This window comes from Erithacus rubecula (genome assembly GCF_903797595.1).
Source record: "Erithacus rubecula genome assembly, chromosome: 2".
Lineage (NCBI taxonomy): Eukaryota > Metazoa > Chordata > Aves > Passeriformes > Muscicapidae > Erithacus > Erithacus rubecula.
In genome coordinates, this window is record NC_136685.1 from 37,758,179 (window position 1) to 37,764,548 (window position 6,370).

The following is a 6,370-nucleotide window of genomic DNA, read 5'->3' on the forward strand; positions in this document are numbered from 1 at the left end:
TGAAACAAGAATAGACTTGAAGCTGAACATAACCCTTATCTGCAGCTTCAGGTGAGTCCAATTCTCTTTTCAATTTATTTGCCTGTTTGAGTATTGAGATAGTGCTTCATGGTGTCATCATTCTCATGTGATAAGGCATGTCCCAGAACACCCAGCCAAGCATGAGCTGCAGAGTATTCCTGGGACAGTACTACACTGTGTTGAGGTTCTCATTAAGCCCAAAACCAGTTATTGCTATAAGGTGTGATGGCTGCAAGGGCTTCCTGTGGAAGGGGAGAAACCTGAATTTAAGTCCTTGTGTAATGAATGTGTTTTATTAAAGTCCTGGTCTCTTGATGAAAAGAGTGTGCATAAGATAACTGTATCATCTCTGTAGGCAAGAGTTGCATTAAATTCCTGGACCCTTGCAGGGCTTTGGTGTGGCTTAAGCAACTCCATCACAGTCAGATGAGGACACAGCTGCTCCTATACACGTCCGAAGAACCTACTTCACATAGCCTGGAAGTGTAGACACCTGCTGACCCTCAGTGCTTCCAGGGACAAGGAAGCATCTAACTAGAGGTTATGTTTATTTCATTTCTCTAAAAATTAGTATCTCTTTTGTCTCCCTGGTCACTTCATAAAATTTTGGATAATAACAAATATTTCTTTCATGATGTCAGAAGATATATTGTTAAAATAAACTGTGAATGTAATGATCAGAACAGTTAGAAAATATTTGGATTTCTCTGCTTACAACTGCTTTGTATATTCTGTTCTTACCTTTGGGGAGATATTTTTAACTCAAATATTTAGAATATTTTACTTATTTCCAGATACCCTACATGTACCATGATTAGTAGGTTTAGTTGCAAGATATTGTAAAGTTTATGAATTCTATTGAACAAATAGTGAAATTCACCTCACACAAATTGTATGCTAGAAAACAACACCATTTACAGAATCACCCAAATTGAACACAAGAAAGAAAAGAACAAGACTAAACATTTAAAAAGTATTGGAAGTAATTGAGGGGTTTGGGGTTCTCCCCCCTTTTATAATTTGTACCTTGTATTTAGCTAAGCCAGTGGCTAAAGGCCAATTGAGAGGACAGAATGAAATCTCTATCCTCAAAAAGCTGAATATCCAGGTGTGCCTTTTTACTTAAGCAAGGTGCAAATACGTATTTCTACTCTGGCACAAAGCTGCATAGAAGATGGCACCATCTTGTGACTCAAGAAAGCACTCCTGTGTTTCATTTCCCTCTGCTCTCACAGCTGGAATAACCATTCTTCCTTTAATATATTAGTATATATATATAAAAATATATATATATAAAAATATAAATTTATATAAATATATTAGTTATAAATTTATATATATTAGTACATATATATATATATATATATAAAGTATATTACAGGTGATTGCTTTTCTCTGAAAAATTATGGGTGCAGAAATACATTTGGGACTAGGACTATTTTTCCCTTGGTGATGCTCTGGTGTACCTCTACTCTTGAGCAGAGGCTCAGCCTTGCATTACAATCACCACAGATGGTGATATGGTTCGTGCTGATCTTTTGCTCCTGCAGGAACTTTCCTAATGGCGAAAAAAAGCTTTCAAGGAAGTAGACTCCAAACCAGGCCCTGGCCATGGTACTATTTGTGGCCTCTGTGTCTGGGGATAGTATTTCATCAGTTTTTGTACTGTGTTTTGCTTTACACCTTTGTACATATTACAATTTCAGCCCCCCCAGGAGACATTCTGCAGAATCTGTTGCTTAGTAATAGTAACCCTCATGGAAATTAGCTTGAACTTCAAAAGAACAAAACATCTTTCATTAGTCACAGGTTTTCAGTTAATGAATTCCTCTGAGAAAGTTGATTAGAAAAGCAAACTTTCCAGAATCAAGTGCCACCAATGTTGACCTAGGATGATTTACCCTCTTGAAAGTGTCATTTCTTTGTCCTCTTCAAATTATGTTTGAGATAGTTTCTATCAATAGTCAGGCTTACCTTGACAATGGCACTAATAAAATTAAGTTTCATGAAAGTAGAATCAGGATCTTATACAGAATACAGCCAGAAAAAGTTACTACAGTCATGTAGTCTGACCTCCTGTGTAATATAAACTACATTAATTAATCATTGTGCTAACAAAAGCACTTCTCAAATTATCTCAATATAAAATATTTATAGAAATTTTATTTTCTTGAAACCTGCTTTAGTTTAAAAAAAACTGTTGTGTAATAAAGACGAGGTATTAAGGACCAGAAGGGCACCAGAATTGCTGCAGACTCCTATTGAGAGGGTCAGAGGTAGGGACCTACACCTGCTGCCCTGGGAGTGAGGAAATCAGCCACCTCTGCAGACTATCTCAGGTCGTCCAAGTGACAGAAAAGCAGCTGTTCAGTAGAAAGGCTTGGCAGGACTGACACCTTCCTGCTGAAGTCCTGGTTTCCATCCCCCAGAGCACCTACCTGAAATCCTACATTTCCAGGTCATGTGGAGGAAGGCAGGGATGTAATGATAAAGAACTCTCCTTTTAAATCACTGACACATGGAAAAGGACTTACCCTCAGCAGGATAGTTCAGAACGTGCTGCTGAAGAGACAAAGTGAGATCCAAGTGCCTCTCCCACCACTTACCTGGGAGACACACCTGGGAGTGCAAGAGGCCACAAAACTTCGTGGGGACAGAATGAGGGGAACAGGAATCCATGGGATGCTGGTGCCTGTAGATAGGACATGTAAAGCTTCAGCTCTCACTGACATTTACAGGATTGTTCCTGCATTTCACATCAGGAAATGCAGGTGCAATCCTGTAAATACCCAAACAAAATGTGAAATCAAATGGGCAGTTAGGGCTGTCTGCAAGGATTCTGACTTGCCCAAATTTGTAGGCTGCAAAGTCAGGTCCTGTCAAGAGTCTCTCGGCTTTGGTCTTAGTTAAATTTAGTCTTACAAATCTTCCATTGCTCCCTCTATCTAGTCTAACAAAATAGATATAAAAGCAGCTCAGCCTATGTAGTGATATCTTCTGAATTTCTAAATTTGACATAACAGAAACAGAATAATTAACAGAATTTTGAAAATTCATGCTAGAAGGCTGGGTAATTTTAGAAGTGACCTTATAAAGACTTGTCTACATTGGAACATGAGAAATCAAAGACCAAGTAACTAAAGGTATAAGGGCAATGCATTCTATTTTAACAATACTAACTCTCATTTTAGGCATTTCCACATAGAAGCAAAGGGCTTTAATTCCTTCTGAAAAATTGAACCAAACTGAGCCAAATTTAATTTTTCAGGAGAAAAATCCACATCATGGTTAGAAGTGCAGGAATTTGCATCTGATCTACAAAGAAGCCCTAGAGGAATTGAATCAAGTTCTACAATGAACAATCTTTTTTCCAGTGGAGTCATCACCAGAAATAAAATAAAAAATGTTTAGGGCTTTTTAATGCTGTTTCACTCACTCCTTTTGGAAGGTAACCTTCCAGAAGAGCTCCTAAACACTTGAAAGCATTCACTTATCTCCACTGGCTGCAAAAGAGCCTCAAGTGATTGACTGAGTTGCCAATGTTATAGATAGCTAAAGTATCAGAGATGTATCTCATCATATACAACTGCTTCTGCATATGTCCAGAAGTGCAGCAGCACTGATGGCAGTAAGCCATGCCCATCCCAAACTGGAATTTACAAAACAGGCTTTATATTATCTGTGCCACAGAGAAGATTCTGCCATAGGCATTTTCAGAGCTCAACCATCTTAAGCTGAAATAAAAAAAAAAATTTAAAAAAAAAAAAAGCCCATAAATGAAACAGAAAATCTTAGTAGACCACTCCCTTAACCTAGTAATTCAGTAGTGAAAATATCAGGATGGAGAAGTAGTTTGTTGTTCTCAGGACCCTAGGGGATTTTCAACAGTCTCTCCTCATCTCTTGAATCAGTGGATTATTACCCAATCTCAGTTGGGAAGAGAAAGGGCACCCTCCCTTCCCTCTGTGAAAGCTGTTTCATTTTTAAAGACTAATTAAATGCTCAGCAGAAGGGAGACACGTGGGCTGGGGTAGTTACTGCACTGATGGAAAGAGCCTGGCTTCCACTGCTGCTCTCCCAACAGCCAAACTGTGAAACTCTGCATCATCATCCAACAGTGGCAGGAGCACATCCTCCCACTTCCTTCCCACACTCACCTTTTCTCTCCAGCCCAAGGAGTGTTAAGTGTGAAAGAGTTCACAGCAGGGACTGATGGTACTGTTCATCTCCTCTAGATCAGATGCAGAACACAGGCTGATAAATGACAGCTCCAATTCCCTTTCAGTGAAAGAAACCCAAGCCCAGGGAACCAAATTTAGAATTACTATTCTCACAGTTAAAGTGTCAATAAAGAAGCAAGACATGATGGAAGAGATGTCATTTAATGTCTCATCCTCAGGCAACACTGACACCTGAAAGAACAGTGGGGCTCAAACTACAGCACTGAGTATTTCATATAGGCTTCAGTGGCTCCCTCTTGCCATCCTGGGTGTTCAGGCAAGACCCTCAGCCACCAAAAGCTTCCCTCTGTCTTTGACACAGAGCTTAAGGCCACTAAATCAAAGGAAGATATTGGTAAATTTATTACAGCTGTGATTACATCCCCTCTGGAGATCAGATTAACTGACTCTTGGAGGTGGAGGAACTGTCATTTATTTCACTAGATCTTCTCTTTCAAAAGACAGGGAAATGTTAGTGGAATTTCTACTCATGATGGCAAATGCACCTAATTTTATTTCAGGTCAACCACAGAGGTTTGGCTTGCAGTAACCTATTGAAGGCAGAGCACTGAATAAATGAGGAGTACATCTCATTATTGCCATGTTCTGTGCCCGCACATTGGCAAAGCTAGTTATGTAGATAGGAAGGTAGGATAATAATATAAGCCAGGAACAAGTTCTAATGTGGTATTTATGAACACTGTGTTACTTACCAGCAGTACTGTAATGATTTGGGATCAAACTGCATTCACTGTCACACAATAAGGCAGAACAACACAACCCAACAGTCTGTGCATAAATATCCATACATCAATTTTAAAAACATACTGTCTCTCTAATGGGGGCTTAAGAATTCCCATTATAACTCACATTTTCCTACACCACACAGTGCAGCCACTGACCTATGGCTGTTTTACCACTGACATCTGAGTAGAGTTATGGTTGTCTCCATGTATGCCATTCTGCTTTGAGAGCAACCTGGAGGAATTTTGTATGCTGGAAGCTCACTGGCAGATCATGTGCCCAGAACGCTCCTAGAGACACAGGTCAGCTCAGGGATTCTTATTCAGTCATGAACTGGCTAAAGATGGATGAAGATCAGTTGCTGAAAGATGAGGTAGAATAAAATTTCTAACACTACAGGGGATAATAAAAGGATCCTGAACAAGCACTAGAGGCAACCATGCATACTTCTGTAACACCTCTCCTATGATGGCTCCAATGTCAAAACCAGAGGTGGTAAAACTCATCCTCAGCCTGCCAGTGATGACCCAACCTGAACACAAGACAGTAAAGAATGGGGTCAGATGTTTGCTGCCACAACAGCTTGCCCAGGGACCTCCACCTCCTCCTGCCACCACTGCACCTGCTGCAACATAGTGATGAAGAAGGAGTTGCCTTGGGGGTGGCACCAGGAGAGGATGAGGGGAGAAAAACTAGCTGTTGCAGAAGTATGGAGTCTCAGAACAAGGCACTGCAGCAGCTGAGCACAGCCATTTTCAAGCAACCAGAAATAACCATCCCCTCTCAGGCACTCTGGGGACAGGTCTTTATCACTTAGAGAAATTACTCCAGCAGCATTTCTGCTAAATCATTGCCAAGCTGAAAGTTTTCCCCAACACAGCCAAGATGCTGCACTTTTTCACTCTACTGCTATGGGGAATAATCCATCACATGCAAACATGCAGCACTTGAATCACAAAGGTCACTGTCTTGTGTTGATATGAATCATGCCCTGCAATACTACTGCCTGCTATATTTATTGCACAGCAAGATGATCTTAATTACTTAGTGCAAGCTAAAAGGTAGGACACCCAGTTCAGGTAGTATTTTAGGAAAGTTACCTTCTTATTGGGCTCACTCTCTGCTTGCTGGATACTATTCCAATTTTGCTAGATATCTTGACATGCTTCTACCCCAGTGTCTCAGAAAAGAGCATTCTGCAAATGCTTCATACAAGAAACATTTTGACTTAAACATAACCGTCTAAATCAAGCAACTCTGGTTATTTCACAAACAGATAAAATAAGTGATGAAATTGTGGAAGTGGGCATTAAACACAAGAAACAAGTGCACATGCAAACAAGAGAGTCAATTCTAAAGACTTGCTACATTTGTGGAGAATGATT